Source organism: Mustela erminea, chromosome 4 (assembly GCF_009829155.1).
Source record: "Mustela erminea isolate mMusErm1 chromosome 4, mMusErm1.Pri, whole genome shotgun sequence".
Lineage (NCBI taxonomy): Eukaryota > Metazoa > Chordata > Mammalia > Carnivora > Mustelidae > Mustela > Mustela erminea.
The window spans coordinates 13,362,279-13,379,144 of NC_045617.1; positions in this window are offsets into that span (position 1 = coordinate 13,362,279).

Genomic DNA, 16,866 nt, shown 5'->3' on the forward strand with positions numbered 1-16,866 from the left:
GTCACAATATGGTGCAAGAGTTTCTGGAAGAGGCCAACAGTCATCTAGAAGCTAAATATAACTAAAGGAATGTGAGCCATGGCTATAAGATTAGACAATGGAGTTGGAGAAAGACAGGAGACTAGATTATGTAGGTTCTTACTGGCATCTTCAGACTTTCGCTTTTATGCTGAGATGGGAAGCCAGTTTCAAGGGTTCACCAGAAAAGTGACGTGAGCTGAGACTCATTTTAAAGAGTTGATCCCCACTGCAGTGGTGCAGATAGCCTTTGGAGGTCAAGACCAGAAGCAGAGTTAGTTCTTAGGAAGTTATATGTTTTGTTTTGTTTTAAGATTTTATTTATTTATTTGAGAGAGAGAGGCGAGAGAGCACAAGAGAGAAAGAGTGAGCACCAGTGGGGAGAGACAGAGGGAGAGGGAGAAGCAGGCTCCCCGCTGAGCAGCTAAACAGGGAGCCCAATTTAGGGCAAGAAGTTTATTCTAAAGAGAAACAACTGACTTTCAGTTTCTCCATGTTCTTCCTTAACTCTTTTCCTGGTTATCAATATGACCTTCATGGAATTGCCACATCTCTCCTGGCACATATTTCTTATTTACAAAAAGAAGGTTGATTCAAAAAAATTGTTGCCTCCTTCCAGCTTGACAATATGTGAACCCTGAATCTGCACGTTTTTATAAAAAGTGTTTTCCCCAATACTCAATAAAATGATTAGTTTATTTTTTTAATGATGATTATTTTAAAAAGCATTGTTTAATTTCCTTGTTTGGGGCAGAAATTGTTGATTTTTAAATTGCTGAAAATTTAATTTTAATTTGACAAGTATGTGCTGAGTTGAAATAAGGTATATATTAAAAACAAGTCTCAAGTTTGTGGCTATTTTGCCAAAGGAAGAGAGAATCCAATATAATGGTTGTGAAGAATCTTAAAAGAACTCAGGAAAAGATATGAAATGAACCAAAAGAGTGGTAAATTTACTCATATAGGTAAAAAAATGATTTAGAGCAGATTCAGGAAAAAGAGAATGTTGAAAATCTACAATAAAAAATTCAGATCCAGTATAAATATTTGAGTAATTAAATAATTACCAGAATAATTTCCAGAATTCAAAGTTATTGACTTTCTGTATTACACATATTTTTGCTCTACAAATTTATGGAACAAATTGCTTTATGAATTCATGAAAGGTTTACTTATATGTTTTATAATTTCTCCACTATTATTACAATATTCAGTAAATTGTGGAATGTGATTTTTTTTAATAGAGCCTTAATGAAAAATGTTAAAGTGACATCTATCTTTTCATTAGAAAAAAATCATATTATGTAAATTAAGTGAAATTTCTAATGTGCAAATTATTGCTTGTCTTGGAACTTTTTATCTGAAATCAAATATTTATTTGGGTAAAAAAAAATTAAGTTTGGAAGATATAGTCTAGGTATTAGCTCACACTCTGGCCAGAAAGATTTTAGCTTAATTTATAAAATTCTAAGACTTGCTCAATCTGTGACCTTGAGAAAACTTCTTACTTTTCCTTGAGCTTCAATTTTCCTCTAAAATGGATCTAATAGGATTAAAGGATATAATGTATTAAGTGCTTAACAAAGTAGCCAAAAGATGCTAGAAAGCATTTCCTATTACACTTCTTGAGATTCTTTCTTCTCTTTCATTGTTGACATTATTTCCATGGAAACAAGGTCCTGGAAGACATAAAAGGAATTTTAAACTTTCCTTTCTTACATAGTCTAAGTTGTTATTTATTTTTAAGGATGGTCATAAAATACAAAGAGAAATAAAAGCTATTTTTAAGGATGATGTCTTATTTCACATGTTTATTTTCACAGCCACCAGTAACATACAGAGAAGAAAGGGAAGGGTTGACCATAACAGAGAGCGTAGCAGGTGAGCCTCAGTTATGTGAGTCTAGTCCTTTGAGGTGATTTCACTTTACAGGATATTAAATACAATCAGGTTCATTTTCTTTTCATCTGCTTTTCTTTTGATTTTCTGTATGCTGATTTCTCCACAGCTCTCTCACTTCCAGCAACTAAAAAGATTGTATTCTCAGAGTAATTCTTAAACCATTTTTAAACAAATATAAATATTACCATAAATGTCTGGCAGTTTGTTGGTAGGTAATGTAATACATCATGATATTGAATGCAAATAGGAAATAGAAATTTTTGAGTAATATCATATATATAGTACAATATAAACACATATATGTACACATACATAAATGTATATATATTTTACATATATACTTATATATATAGTAACTGGAAGAAGATAATGTTAGTAGAGAAATGAGAATCACGAAGAGTCATATAAAGTAAAACAAATTCAAAACAGAAGTAAAATTTATTTATTAATTCAACAAGCGCTTATTAAGTAGTTAACATGTTTTGAGCAGATTGCTAAATACCAGGGATATAGTAATAAATAAAACAGTCAAAAATGAAAATCCCTTCCTTATGAAGCTTATAGTCTCAGGGGAAAGAAAAAGTCTTATCTTTACTCAAGAACTCAATAGCCAAAAAATATATGCTGGACAATAAATACGCTAAGGATGGGGGAATAAAGAAGCTCAAGTAGTTGAGAGGATAAAAAAGTCATCAGAGGAAGGGAAAATGAACTTCAGAGAAGGGGGTTAGGAAATGTCTCGGAGGGAAAAGGATTGCTGAGAAAGGACCAGAAGGGGAGAAGTAGCCATCCAGCCGGGTAGGGCAAGAGGGTCCCATTGGAGGGCATAGTCAGCCGGACGCTGGAAGTCCCTGACATGTTCAAGGAACAGTGTGGCTTCAGTGGGACCGCGTGGAGAGAACAGAGGGTGTGCAGCTGGAGGTGATCAGATGGGTGTCCCAGCCACACCACGTGGAGACTTTTCAATCCAAGCAAGACCTATATCTCTCCTTTCTTTCTTCCTTACTTCCTTGCTTCCCCCGCCCCCGTCCCCCTGCATAATATGGAAATCTACTGCTGTGACACAAGTAGGGTAACATGATGTAATCTAAGATTTAAATATATCACACTGGCTGTTTTGTTAGGAACGGATAGGAAAATCTGTTCCTATTAGGAAGTTATAATACCCCAAAGCATTAGATTGGCTTTCTGTTCACTTAACAGCCATTCCTGGCTCCCTTTATGGCTATCAGTTGTAACATTGAGAAAAACCATGAAATCCTCTGGGCCCAATTTCCTTATTTATTAAATAAGTAAATTGGATCAGAGACTTAGACTCTTTCCAACTCTGCTGAGTTATGATTCATGAAGTGGAACAAAATTTTAAAATTATTTTTTCTGCTACTTATTTAGGCTGAAGGTGGCCATAGGCAATACCAATTGTGCCACCGGAAACCATTCATAGTGATGACAGCAATGCGTTTCTAGCATTAGTGTTACATAGTATTCAAAACACTTGTTATTTTCCTCTGGATGCTTATGTGCACACAAATCATTTCTTTGACACTATGTCCAGCCTGAAACTATCTGTAGAAAGTACTTTTGCCAAAAATTTCTCATGGACTGAGACCTGTGAAATAAAATGGTTCATTGCAACAGTAGAATTTTTTTTTTCTTTCTTAGAGACAGTGTAAGGCTGACGTTAAATATATATATATATATGTATATATACATATATATACATATCTGTATATATGTATATATACATATATATATATAGAGAGAGAATTCTGAAAAATGCTTTCTTGGACCTTTAAGACTGTGACATTCTTCCTAGACAATTCTTCCTAGACCTTTCATGGTCCTAGCATGGAGAGAGGTTAAAAAGCGCCTGTCATTCATTCCACACGGACTGTTTAGCAGGTGCTTATCCAGACACAATGTCATTATGTCACAGCAGCAACCCATTGTATTAGTTTTTATTTTCCACTTTATACAGCAAAAGAGCTGCTGAAAACAGAGAGAAGTTACATATCCACTAAGTGCTGAGCAGAGATTTGGGCTCAGGTCTGTCATATTCTATGTGATTTCTACTTCGCCTTTGCTATTCTGAGTGTGATTTGTGGAGCAGCAGTATTGCTATCACCCGAGAACTTGGGAGAAAAGCAGAATCTCAGGGACCATCTGAGACCTACCGAATCAGAATTTGCATTTTAACAAGTTTCCCAGGTGATTCATGTGCATATGAAATCTTGAAAAGCATTGCGCTATGCCTCATGGCTTTTATCGCTATGGATAGTGTTTGTATATTTCAAGATCCTAAACCGGGCACTGCTGAGATCTGAAATTTGCAGTCAACTCCAAAATCAAGCTGATAAAATTCACGACAACTGGATGATGGAGTTCAGTACATACATATCTAGTCATATACATATGCACGAACCTGCTCGCCCACCTGTACATGCATACACACGCCTTGCTGAGAGAAAGGGAGACAGAGATAGAAACAGAAAGAGAGAAGACCTTACTAGAAGAAGGAACAAAAAATATAGATACTGACCTAGGAAGTAGATGTAATCATTTTTACAAAAGTAAAATAATGCAATTCATTGTGATCAGCAGAGCAACCTGCAAACCACTTCCTAACACTCCTTCATGTGAGAAATGTGAGACCCACATGCCAGAGAAGAGAAAACACAATAAATTGTGGGTGTAGATGCCTCACTTATCCCCAGATTCTTGTTATTAAAACTCCAAAAATATTGAAAGGCCTCCAGGCATTATTTACTCTGCATCTGGAAAGAGCCTCCAGTGTCAAAGTATTAAACATATTTATCTCTTCAAATTCAGTGCCCTGTGATGTTTGCATGTTTTTAATAAAGTAATAAGCATTGTAGAAATGATGAAAAGTTCCAGCTCAGGACTCAGGAAGCATTAAGCGAGGCCCTGGGAGCTCACACCTCCTGAGTAGCTGGATCCTGGAAGCAACTGGAGGACTGCTCTGCTGCCCTATGTTTTCTGCTACAGATTTGCTGCTCTTTGAGTTGCCTTTTATTTTCCCCTATTTAGCCTGGTGGTGATATTCCATGGAGCACTGGGTGTGGTGTATAAACAATGAAACTTGGAACACTGAAAAAATTAAATTTAATTTAAAAAATAAAATAAAATATTATATTTTATTTCATGAATTTGAGATTCTCTAGACATATGTTTATGTATCCTATTTGGTAAATATCCAAAGTGTGAGTCCATAGTTTTGACACACTTTATATCTTGGTGTACAGCTATGCCAGACCCTGGGCAGGAAGCCATTGATGACATGGTTCACGTAAGCTCATGCTCAAGTCCTGGAGGGAGTTTGGTTGAGGTGAAGCTGACACTGAGGTGATGTCTATCGCCCTCGCCCCGCAAGGACGACAAGACGCCCTGGTTCGGATGCATCTTCTCTCTCTGCTCTCTCTTTATTTCCGCAAGTCTACACACTTATATACGCTTACATGACCAATCAGCGAGCAGGATACAGGAGGGAGCGAATCAGGCTGTGCACCTAAACGAACAACTTCGCTAGCAACCAATGCTGTTTACTTCCTCTTTGGGCGTTCCGCTTAGTCTCACGAGGCCATCCTAACCTGGCAACTAGCCAGGCGCCATCTTTTAATGGCGGAGGCCGCCCTGGCCAGGGGCCTGCCTCCGACATCTCCCCCTTTTTTCTTTTATGGCAGGGATCGTGCCTGTCTTAGGTTGTCAGTGGCGGGGAATATCCTTACCCGTCATCAGACGGCAGATATCAATGATCTGCGTCCTGTCTTAGGTTGGTATATTTCCCCCACCAATCTTACCCGTCGTTGACTACCGATCCAGCATACTTAGCCACACTTGGGGGGATGTTCCAGCCTCAGTGGCTAACAAGGCCTACACCATGGCTTGCTGTTGCCTAGGTTGCTGTCGCCTCCAAATTTGCAGTTTCCTTACTAGCAGAATCAAGCCCACTACGAGGATTATCATCAGACCAATTATGCTAGCCCATTGTTTCGTAAAGGTTAACACATCTTGCAATGTTTTGATTATCTCTGGGAGGGTTGCAAGCTCAACTCTGGTGTTATTTATCCTTGTTATGCCTAGTAGCAGGTGCTGAGTATAGTTTTGGAATTCTGCAGACTAATTCCCCCGCAAGTATTGGGAGAGCTGTCAGGAGACATTCTGTAAGTCACTCACATTAGTATAGGCTATGGGAGTTACAAAAATCGCCAGGAAGGGTACTATACATCCCAGTCCCAATAGGGCCCCCCATATGTCCACTTGTTCTTGAACCAAATCCACTCTCTGGTTGACTATCAGGATTCCTGCTTGCAGATGTGCATTGATCTGAGTCTGTGTTTGAAGGGCAGCCGCCGTTCCTTCTGCAAGGGTGTTCACGGCTTCCACAGTGGGTATAGTTGCAGCAAGCGAGACTGCTGCTGCTGTGGCAGCTGCTGTAGATATAGCCAACGCTGTCACAACGGCAGCTGTGATACCAAAATCTTTCTTCTTTCTGGATAGCACCACCGGTAACTTGTCCTCTGGAATAGGAACATGGGTAGGAACATGGGTAGGGATACGCATAATCACAGCCAGCTTGAAGGCCGTGAAATTCCAGCACTGGGAAAGATAGCAATTCTTTGTGCAATTCAATATATCATTCAGCTCGCTAGCATTTGTTATGAGGGAAAGGGAACGGTGGCCAGACGCATATGGGAGTGGGCTGATAAGTAATATTATTGGGACAAGACACATTAACTGTTGTCTCAAAGATACTAGAGTCATTTTGTTTATAAGAACAGTTGCGGAATTTGCCACCATTTAACATGGATACTGCTGAGATATCAGTACATGCTCCTAGCAAGTTACAGACCTACCATGCATCAAAGGGAGAGGAGGAAATATGAGAGAAGAGTTAGTCACTGGTAAAGGATATAGCCATGCTTTAACCACTGCTCACAGCTCTCTGGCTTGAGTCTGCCACAGGAGGTGTAGCATCCCCAGAGTTATCATCAGCATCTTCAGCATCATGACTGTTGTTTGGAAGCAAGGCTGCATGCACCAGCTGCTCTGGGATCCGAATTGGAGCCTCCTTTTCCTGTGGAAAAACACATACAGACCCCCTACTCCATACTAACACTGGATCTGGTCCATTCCACTTTCCTGTGAGGATGTCCATCCAAAGTACTAAAGGCTTAGGGGAAGCAGCAGCATCACTTGCATGTCTGTCTGCAGCTGATTTACCCGTTTTGTCCAACGTTAAAAAATTCAAACTAAAGAGAATGGTGTTGAGCTTATCTTTAGGGGACCTGAAGGTGTCCCCTATTCCCCCTTTTTGTTTATAAAGCGCATTTTTTATTGTAAGATGCGCACGCTCCACAACACCCTGTCCTTGTGGGTTATAGGGTATTCCATGTATCGAGTCAATGTCAGGTTGTTGTAGGAAGGCTTTAAAGGGTTGTGGGCTATAGGCTGGACCATTATCTGTCTTTAATTGGCGTGGCTTTCCCCATGCCACAAAAGCCTGTAGGCAATGGGTGATAACATCTCTGGATTTTTCCCCTGTATGCACTGAGGCGAAAATTATTCCAGAGCAGGTATCTACAGACATGAACATATCTTAACTTTCCAAATTCTGAAACATGTGTGACATCCATTTGCCATATATGATTAGGTAACAAACCCTTAGGATTAACCCCCAAGGACGGTGCAGGTAGTAAGATCACGCAATTTCTGCAGGAGACTACTATGTCCCGTGCCTGTGCTTTTGTTATGTTAAATTTGAGGTGAAGAGTTAAAGCATTCACATGGAACAGCTTATGATAATGTCTCGCCTGTTGCACCGGGTCCTCAATGGCAAAGACAAATTCTCCTCTTTCACTTCCTCCAATGCCTCTGCTCCCTCTTGTAGAGCTGATTCACATTTGGGTTTAGGCCCCACCAGGCATCCCCGGACTAAGGTCCATATTGCCAGGGTCCCGGGTGGCAAAGGCGTTTTATTGTCCTGTTTCTTCAAATCCTCCCCTAAGTGGTCCCATTGAGGTATGTTTAGCAAGCCTTCATCTAGGAACCATGGAGCCGCCTTTTCCACTGTATTCAAGAAGGCCCGAGCAGTTTTTGCTTTTAGTGGAGTTCCATTGGCTTTCAGCAGGTCTTCTAAAGACCCTTCCAACCGCACTTCAGATACTTCAGATCCCATTATGAACACACAGACAACAGACATGGACGTTAAAGACTCGCCGCTAAATTCCAGCTTTAAGGTCGCCCCGCTTCTTATTGCGGACTTGTAAAATCTCGGCTCTAAGGCCGCCCCGCTTCTTATTGCGGACTTGTACAAGTTTCCCACCACCTTTGTCGTGGTTTTACCCCACTTACCTGTGGACTTCTCCCTTGCAAGGTTTTTCTATTTTTACTCCCCGCTTTACCGTGGAATTCCCACTTTTGAACGTGGCTAATGTCCCCGCTTACCTGCGGACCTTTACTCCCCGCTTTCCTGCTGATTACCTTGCAAGATTCCTTTATTTAGTTCCCGGGTGCCGGCGCCATTTATCCCCCTCGGCGCACAAGGACGACAAGACGCCCTGGTTCGGATGCATCTTCTCTCTCTTCTCTCTCTTTATTTCCGCAAGTCTACACACTTATATACGCTTACATGACCAATCAGCGAGCAGGATACAGAAGGGAGCGAATCAGGCTGTGCACCTAAACGAACAACTTCGCTAGCAACCAATGCTGTTTACTTCCTCTTTGGGCGTTCCGCTTAGTCTCACGAGGCCATCCTAACCTGGCAACTAGCCAGGCGCCATCTTTTAATGGCGGAGGCCGCCCTGGCCAGGGGCCTGCCTCCAACAGATGTCTTTGAAACCGATGTGGTGACTGGGTATTGGAAATTAGGGAGGACTTCTTGATAAAAAGTTGGGCTCTATATTTATTTTGTTTACAATCTGATATAGCATGTTGGTCAACAGGCTGACCTATAGAATCAGCCTTTCTAATTCTGGCTTTGTAACTTTGAGCAAGTTTTGGTTTTTTGGTAGCTTGGTTTCCTTGTTCATTCAATTGGAAATAATATATTTATATATATATATACACATATATACCTACCTACCTAATAATGATGTTATAAGCATAAAAAGAAATAATATTTTTTAAAGTGCTTGGAGAGTACTCAATAAGGCTAGTTATAATGACTTTGTTCTTTTAATGGAACATGTTTTTGAGAGTATTTCTCCATGTACATGATTAAACATGGCAAGTATGGTTTTTAATAATTGCATAATATTTCCTGGTTTGTCTATGTCACAGTTTATATACCCATCCTTTGAGGGTATTGAACATTCAAGGACTATCTAGCTTTTCACTATTTTAAATTACCTATGGCTTATATTCTTAAATAACAATCCTTGTTCAAAAGTCTGATTATTTACTTAAAAATTCTTGCTAGCTGAAGCAGACAGATGTTAAAATCATTATGGTTAAAAAAAAAAAAGAAAGAAAAAGTACTAATCAATACATCTGCCAGCTATGTGGGAGGGCTGGTGAAGCCATATCTCTTAAGTTCATTTGGATTTTAAATCTTTGAATCATTGATCAGTAGCCTACAATAGCCTCAGATTTTCTAAGGGGTATGCTGCAAAGTGGACATAGGGGATATTGATTTTTATAGCATATATCTAAATGGGATTATTTTAGAACACAAAAGATAAGTTTTTGCTAAATTAGGGGTAAACTCAGCAAGCCCGCTCCATTTATCTTTTCCTGAGTACTTTTTTTCTTTTTTTAAGGTTTTATTTGACAGACAGAGATCACAAGTAGGCAGAGAGGCAGGCAGAGAAAGAAGGGGAAGCAGGCTCCCTGCTGAGCAGAGAGACCAATACAGGGGCTCGATCCCAGGACCCTGACATCATGACCTCAACTGAAGAAAGAGGCTTTAACTTACTGAGCCACCCAGGCACCCCTCCTGAGTAAGTCCTATTACATCCCATGTATCTGTGTGGAAACCTTTTTGCTTTAGGAAATTATATAAAACAGAAATACAGGAACAGAGCCATCCAGAAAAAACCACTTTCATGTTAACTTGATATTATCATTTATTTAATTTTTTAAAAAAGTTTGGAGTAAAAATGTATCTCTTTTAATCTATATTTTTAGATTACTAATGCAGTAGAAATTGTTTTTAGGGGTGCCTGGGTGGCTCAGTGCGTTAAAGCCTCTGCCTTTGGCTCAGGTCATGATTCCAGGGTCCTGGGATCGAGCCCCTGCATTGGTCTCCGCTCAGCAGGGAGCCTGCTTCCCCCATCCCCACCTGCCTCTCTACCTACTTGTGATCCCTGTCTGTCAAATTAATAAATAAAATCTTAAAAAAAAAAAAAAGAAATTGTTTTTAATGTTTATTACCTACTTGTATTAGTTTTTTGTGGCTGCTATAACAAGTCATGACAAACTTGGTGACATAAAACTATAAAAATTTATTCTCTTGAAATTATGGAGACCAGAAGTCTGAAATCAGTTTCACTGAGCCCAAATCAAGGTATTGGTAGAGCCGGATTCCCTCCGAGGCTCAAGTGGACAATCCGTTTCCTTTCCAGCTTCTGGTGGCCGCCAGAATTCACTGGCTGTGGCTGAGTCACTGTGACGTCTTATATAGGTACTGTGGTGGCATTAAGTACCCACCTGGTTAATCCAAGGTAATCTCATCTTAAAATCCTTATCTTCTTCACATCTGCAGAACTGTATGACGTAAGTTAACATTCATAGTTTCCAGGAATTAGGACTGAATAGGGGGCCACCATTCAGCCCATTTAAAATTTTATTTTTGAGAATGAGCTATTGATATACTTTGTCCTTTTTCCTAGAAGCTTTTAATTTTTCTTATAGGATTAGGTATAGTATCCCCCTTTCTGTATTTACTGATACAGGTTTCAAAAATTTCTTCTCATTTTCACTTTTTTAAAATGTTTCTGATTTTAAAGAGGGAGTTATAATGCAGGACAATATTAAAATATAGCTTGCTCTTAGATAAGAAGATGCATATTATAAAAATATCAATTCTTAGTAAGCTACCCCATCTTTTTTTTAGAGATTTATATATTTAAGAGAGAGGGAGAGAGAGAGCCTTATCATTCCTTATCATTTGTTTTGAGCTATTAACTTATGATTGTCTCTTCTCTAGCTTATTTCATGATAGTTTTGGTTTATTGACCTTCTTGGGTCTATAACTTTATTGTTCTCATTAAATTTGAAAAACTTCACCCATTATCTCTCTCTCTCTCTCTTTTTTTTTTTTCCAACTCCCCCTACACCTTCCCTCCTTCTTTTTGAATCCAGTTACAATACTTTAGGCTACCCGAACTGTCAAGAACTCATTGATACTGTTTTCTCTTATTTTTATTTCAATCTTCTCTTAATTCATTTTAGACAAATTTTATTCTATGTCTTCAGGTCCACTAATTATTTCTTGTGAATGCCAAGTCTGTTACTCTCATCCAGAGTTTTGTTTGTTTGTTTGTTTGTTTTTTCTCCTGTAAACTCTACTCCCAGCATGGGGCTGGAACTTACGATCCAGAGATCAAGAATCACATGCTCTGTGGACTGAACCAACCAGGTCCCCTCCTCCAGGGTATTTTTTCTCACAGATCTTTTCGTTTTTAATTCTAGGAGTTAAATTTAGTACTTTTAAAATATCTTCTGTGACTCAACTTAACATTTTGAGTATATGGTATATAATTACAATATAATTACAATTTGGAATAGAATTACAATAAAAATAATTATAATTACAATATATTTGTCTACTAATTTTACATATCCATCAGTTTTGAGTCAGTATCATTTGATTAGCTTTTCTCCTTGTTATAGCTTCTATATCCAGGCTCTTCCCCATGTCTTTTGATAAGGTGTTAGATAGACATTTAAATTTTATCTTGTCCAGTGTTGTAGATATTTGTATTCCTATAAATATCCTTGAGCTTTGTTTGGGGAGGCACTGAAGTAGATGGAAACCTTATGGAACATTCTGATCTTACTTTCAGATTTGTTAGATGAGACCAGATAAATGTTCAAACCAGTGCTAATTAGTTCCTACCACTGAGGTAAGACCCTACTCCATCATAGAAAGGGGGTATGTTTCCATAGACCGAATGTGGTCCTTCTGAAGGAATAGGGATCTAATTCTTCTTGAAAAATATCCATTTCTGAGGAATCACTGAAAGAAAATAGTGGACCTAACAGATAAGGAGGATGGACTACAAGAAGTCAAAGGCTTTGAAAAGCACTTTGCAAAGAATATTGCTGATATCATGCCACTATGATTGGTAGTCCTCCAAAGAAAGTGAGGAAGATGCCTTCATGAGGAGTCAGCCAACATTTAAACATATGATACACCAAAAGTCTTAATGCCTGTTTACAGCCTCAAAAGCTACTTGAGATTCTTATCTTTTCTTCAAACGCTCCCCATATGTTCCATAACCAAACTGTGAAGTTTCCCAAAAATAGTAAGAATAAGCAGAAGGTGGCAATCAAGACTGAAAAAAGGAAGAAATTGGCAGTTACCACCACACCTCACCTTGTTTTGATATGATTCTTTGCCTAAGTCATGTCTGAGTGAGGGCAGAAAATGAACTTTATACTGAAACTTTCATATTACTCTACACCAGAACTTTTCATACTTTAGAATAACTGGAAAATACACGAAATTGTCCTGAGATCTCAGTCAAGGGTAGAAAAGATATTTTTCGCAAGGGAGTTTAAATGGGCATGATAACAAATATTAAAGTCATTTCAGTTTGTACCATGCCAGATACAGCTCATGCAATAAACTGGCTAAACTTTTAGTGGGTGACTCAATATATTTGTTTTAAAAATAAAGAACATGTGTATAAAGAAAAAAAACCTAAAACCAAATTAGAAGAGAAACAATAGGAAATATTTATAACATACAAGACATCAAAAATCAGCATCAAGAATATATGTCAGTCATTTGCAAAGTAGTTTTAAAAAGACAACAATCTAATTAAAAATGATCAAAGAATATGCATAAGCACTTTGCATACACAAGAACTAAAAGGTAAATAAATATATAAAAATACTCAACCTTCTTAGTAATCAGTAAAATGCAAATTAAAATATAAGTGATATACAATTACTTCTATCAGATTGGCAGAATTAAATGCTTGACAACAATGTAGGTTTCTATAAACTCACACATTTTCCTGGAAGGTGCAAAGCTACTTAGGAGAACATTTGGATATTATGCCATAAATGCGAAGGCCTTCAATTTCCCTCCTTTTTAAGCTGGAAATAAATCTCAAAGCATGCAAAAGTATAATCATTAATTTCATTTTCATTAATCAATAGACAATTTTTAAAATCATAATATTTTGGTACATCTAAATAGTATACAAATATATCAGTCTGGGTCCAATCAGGAGACAGACCGACACAATAGGTTAAACAAGAGAAGCTTAATATAAAGAATTATTAAACTACGATTTAAAAAATAACAGGAAAATATCAGGAAACTCTAAATGGTACTCTGTGGGTGAAGAGGAGTACTCAAAGAAGGACAAACTTGGAAAGTGTTTCGGACTTTGGAGAAGTGTAGCTCATCCCACCGAAAAGTAGAGAAGGTCACTGCATTTTCTGAAGCTGGAACTGGTCTGCAGTCACTGGACAAGCAAGCAGCAACTTTCCAGAGTGCAGGCAGGCGCATGCAATTAGCACACGTGGCAGAGGGAGTGGAAAACTTCTGGGCTACAAGAGAGCTCTGCAGGGACCTGAAGAAGTAACTGAAATGCCAGAACAGGCAGGAGGCCTTCAGGTCCCTATGCAACCAAAAATCCTTCAGAGTACCAGTGTTGTGTCAAGAAGACAAAAGGAAGGTTGTCTTCAGACCAAAGCTACAAAATAACTGGGACCATACATTCTTGGATGGGGCACAGCTCCATTAGATGTCCTTCCATGCATCCCAAACCTCAGGAAAGCCTCAAATGTCCTTCTAGTGCCCTCTACTGAGAAAGCTTAATATGCTCACTTCAAAAGAGATAGATAGAAAGATGGCTAAAGGACTCTTTCTATCATCACAAATACATTGAAAGGAACATTTGGGACAGAAAGGTAATAAATTGGTAACTGCAACAACAAAGTAGTGAAATGAATCAACTTGAATAATCCCCAAGAGGTGAATTTCACTAAATATTATGCCAATTTGGTCCATGATCTTTAGGAACTCAAAATCTGGGTTAAGAAGACAACAAACAATAAATAAAACTCATAATTGAAATTGTGATGTGGAGTAGATGAAAGTAATTTTTTTTCTTATGGGAGAATAGCAGGGTTGTTATTTCAGATGAGATAAGAAATGAGTCTTTATCTCTCTGCAATAGTAACCCTGAAAGTGCAGACATGAAAATAAGTAGTTTCTTTCAGGAAGTAGAAAATGATCGGAGGTGTCTAATCTGCTGAAAAGATTAGTGAAATGAGGAATGTTTCATCTTTGTTTATTTTGGCAACATGAAGGCCATTCCTATTCTTGAAAGAGCAGCTTCAGGGGGAAGAAGCTAGGTTAGTAAGCTTTTCTCTCTTCCTCTACTGTTAAGTCACAGACATTCACAAACCAGATCTGATGGCTTCATCTTCCTGGATTCTCTCACTATTCTGCCGGTTGTACTTCTCACTGTTGCAGAGTTGCAGGGCTCTTGTCTCACTGAGGAAGGAATGAATCTCCTGGACACAAAAGGGTGAAGTGAAGTGAGAGCTGATTGAGTGAAGTTAAGAACAGAAAGGAAAGAAAAAAGCTAACATGAGAGGACACTCCATGGGTTGCCATTGAAGAGTTTTATGGTGGTGTTTTATAGAAAAGTGACCAGGGAACTTGGTAAATTTCTTGTCAATATCATAGTGGATTTGTAACTAGCATGAGAATAGCCTGTCCATATTTAGAACAAAGGTGGTGGACTTGTTACCATCATGAGAACAAACAAGGTGTTCTTGATATCATGAGAACATCCTGCCTATATTTAGAACCAACATGGTATTCTTGTAAATATTATGAGAACAAAAAAGGTGTTCCCTTCTCTCAGGTTAATATCTCCTTTAAAACACTTCACAAGATCTGGGATTTCTGTGAGCCTGCTTTCTTAGCCCCCTGCCTGAACCTCCTTACCTCCCAGTTTTTGGTCTATAAAATTAGATGTATCTCTTAGGACTACATAAAGGACAAAGTTTCATCATAATATGGGCTCTGGTGGTAAAATGGCAGAAAGATATTTTCCCAGCATAATTATATATACTACTTACCTGGCATTTAATTATTAGTTGTAAATGTGATGAAGGGAGAAAGAAATACTGGCATTTTTGTTGGCTTTAAGCCTCAGGGCTCTCCCTCAGGGCTCTCCCTGCCTAGCCTTGCTTGTCCCTTACTCATTACAGACACGGATCAATTATTGAGAGATATGCTTTTACTTCAATATAATGGATTTTGCTTGGTTCTGTTCATGCTGAAGGAAATGCCATGTTGACCCAAATCTGGAGGAGCTAACTCTATTTTCAATTTTATACAAAAATGAAGTGAATATTGATTTCAAAGCATTATTTTAAAACTTATATTCCACACATATTAACATCAATCAGACTTGTTTGGTTGCAAAAGTGAAAAAAAAATATTTTACCAAACCTAAATCATATTTAAGTTTTCAAAACTAATTAAAGATTTTATGATATGAAATGTTTTCAGTTTCTTTAAAAAATAACATTTTTATTTTTGCTGTCGTGCTTAACCTTTTAATAGGGAAGAAAAAAGTCATGGTTTTATAGAGATAATAAAATTATTTTAACAAACTTATGAATCAGGCATTACTGTTTTCAGCTTTTGGTCTATAAAATTAGGTGTATCTCTTAGGACTACATAAAGGACAAAGTTTCATCATAATATGGGCTCCGGTGGTAAAATGGCAGAAAGATATTTACCCAGCATAATTATATATACTACTTACCTGGCATTTAATTGTTATTAGTTGTAAATGTGATGATGGGAGAAAGAAATACTGGCATTTTTGTTGGCTTTAAGCCTCAGGGCTCTCCCAAGTCCTATCAATTACTTGGCTATGTGGTAACTTATTTACTGCCTCTGGGCATAGAACTGTGGTCTGATAAACAGATAAAGCCTATTCTGGTTGTCACCAACGCCAATGCAAAGATGTGAATAAAGAAAGTTAAGGACGTTTTGTGAAGAACAGTTATATGAATTCAACATTTGTATGGGAAATACAATCTCCCCCTCCCTGAACACTCTTAAAAATCTATTTTAAAAATGAAGATTTTAAAATACTGCTACCACATATTCTTCTCTAAGAGTGCCTGAAGTAGTAACAAACTGTATTGTTGTGGAAATAGTTCCCTCAACCTCTGGCTCATATCCTAAAGGTATCCACATTGCGGTTTTTCTGCTCACTTAAAAACAGTGAAATGTATTATGTAAATGAGTGAATGAGTATACACAACATATAGGTAGAATTTATAAGATAACAATAAATGTGGCTATACTCACCACAGAGCTTAAGAAATAATAGAGAGGCACCTAGGTGGCTCAATTGGTTAAGTGTCGCACTCTTGATTTTGGCTCAGGCTGTGATCTCAGGGTCCAGCCCTGTGCAGGGACTCCATGCCAAGCTGGGACTCCCAGCTCCAAGCCCGAGCATGGAAACCGCTTGAGATTCTCCCTCTCCCTCTACCCTTCACCCTACTTGCACATGTACACTCTCTGTCTTTCTAAAAGAAAGAAAGAAAAAGAACAAAAGAGAGCGAGCGAGAAATAATAGAGCTTATAGTATAGAATCCCCCTTCTGCCGGAATCAATATAATATACCTTCTTGCCCACAGAGGAAAGAATTATATCAGATATTATGTTAATCATTCTGTGATTTGCTATCAATATATGTATTGGTAAGTAAT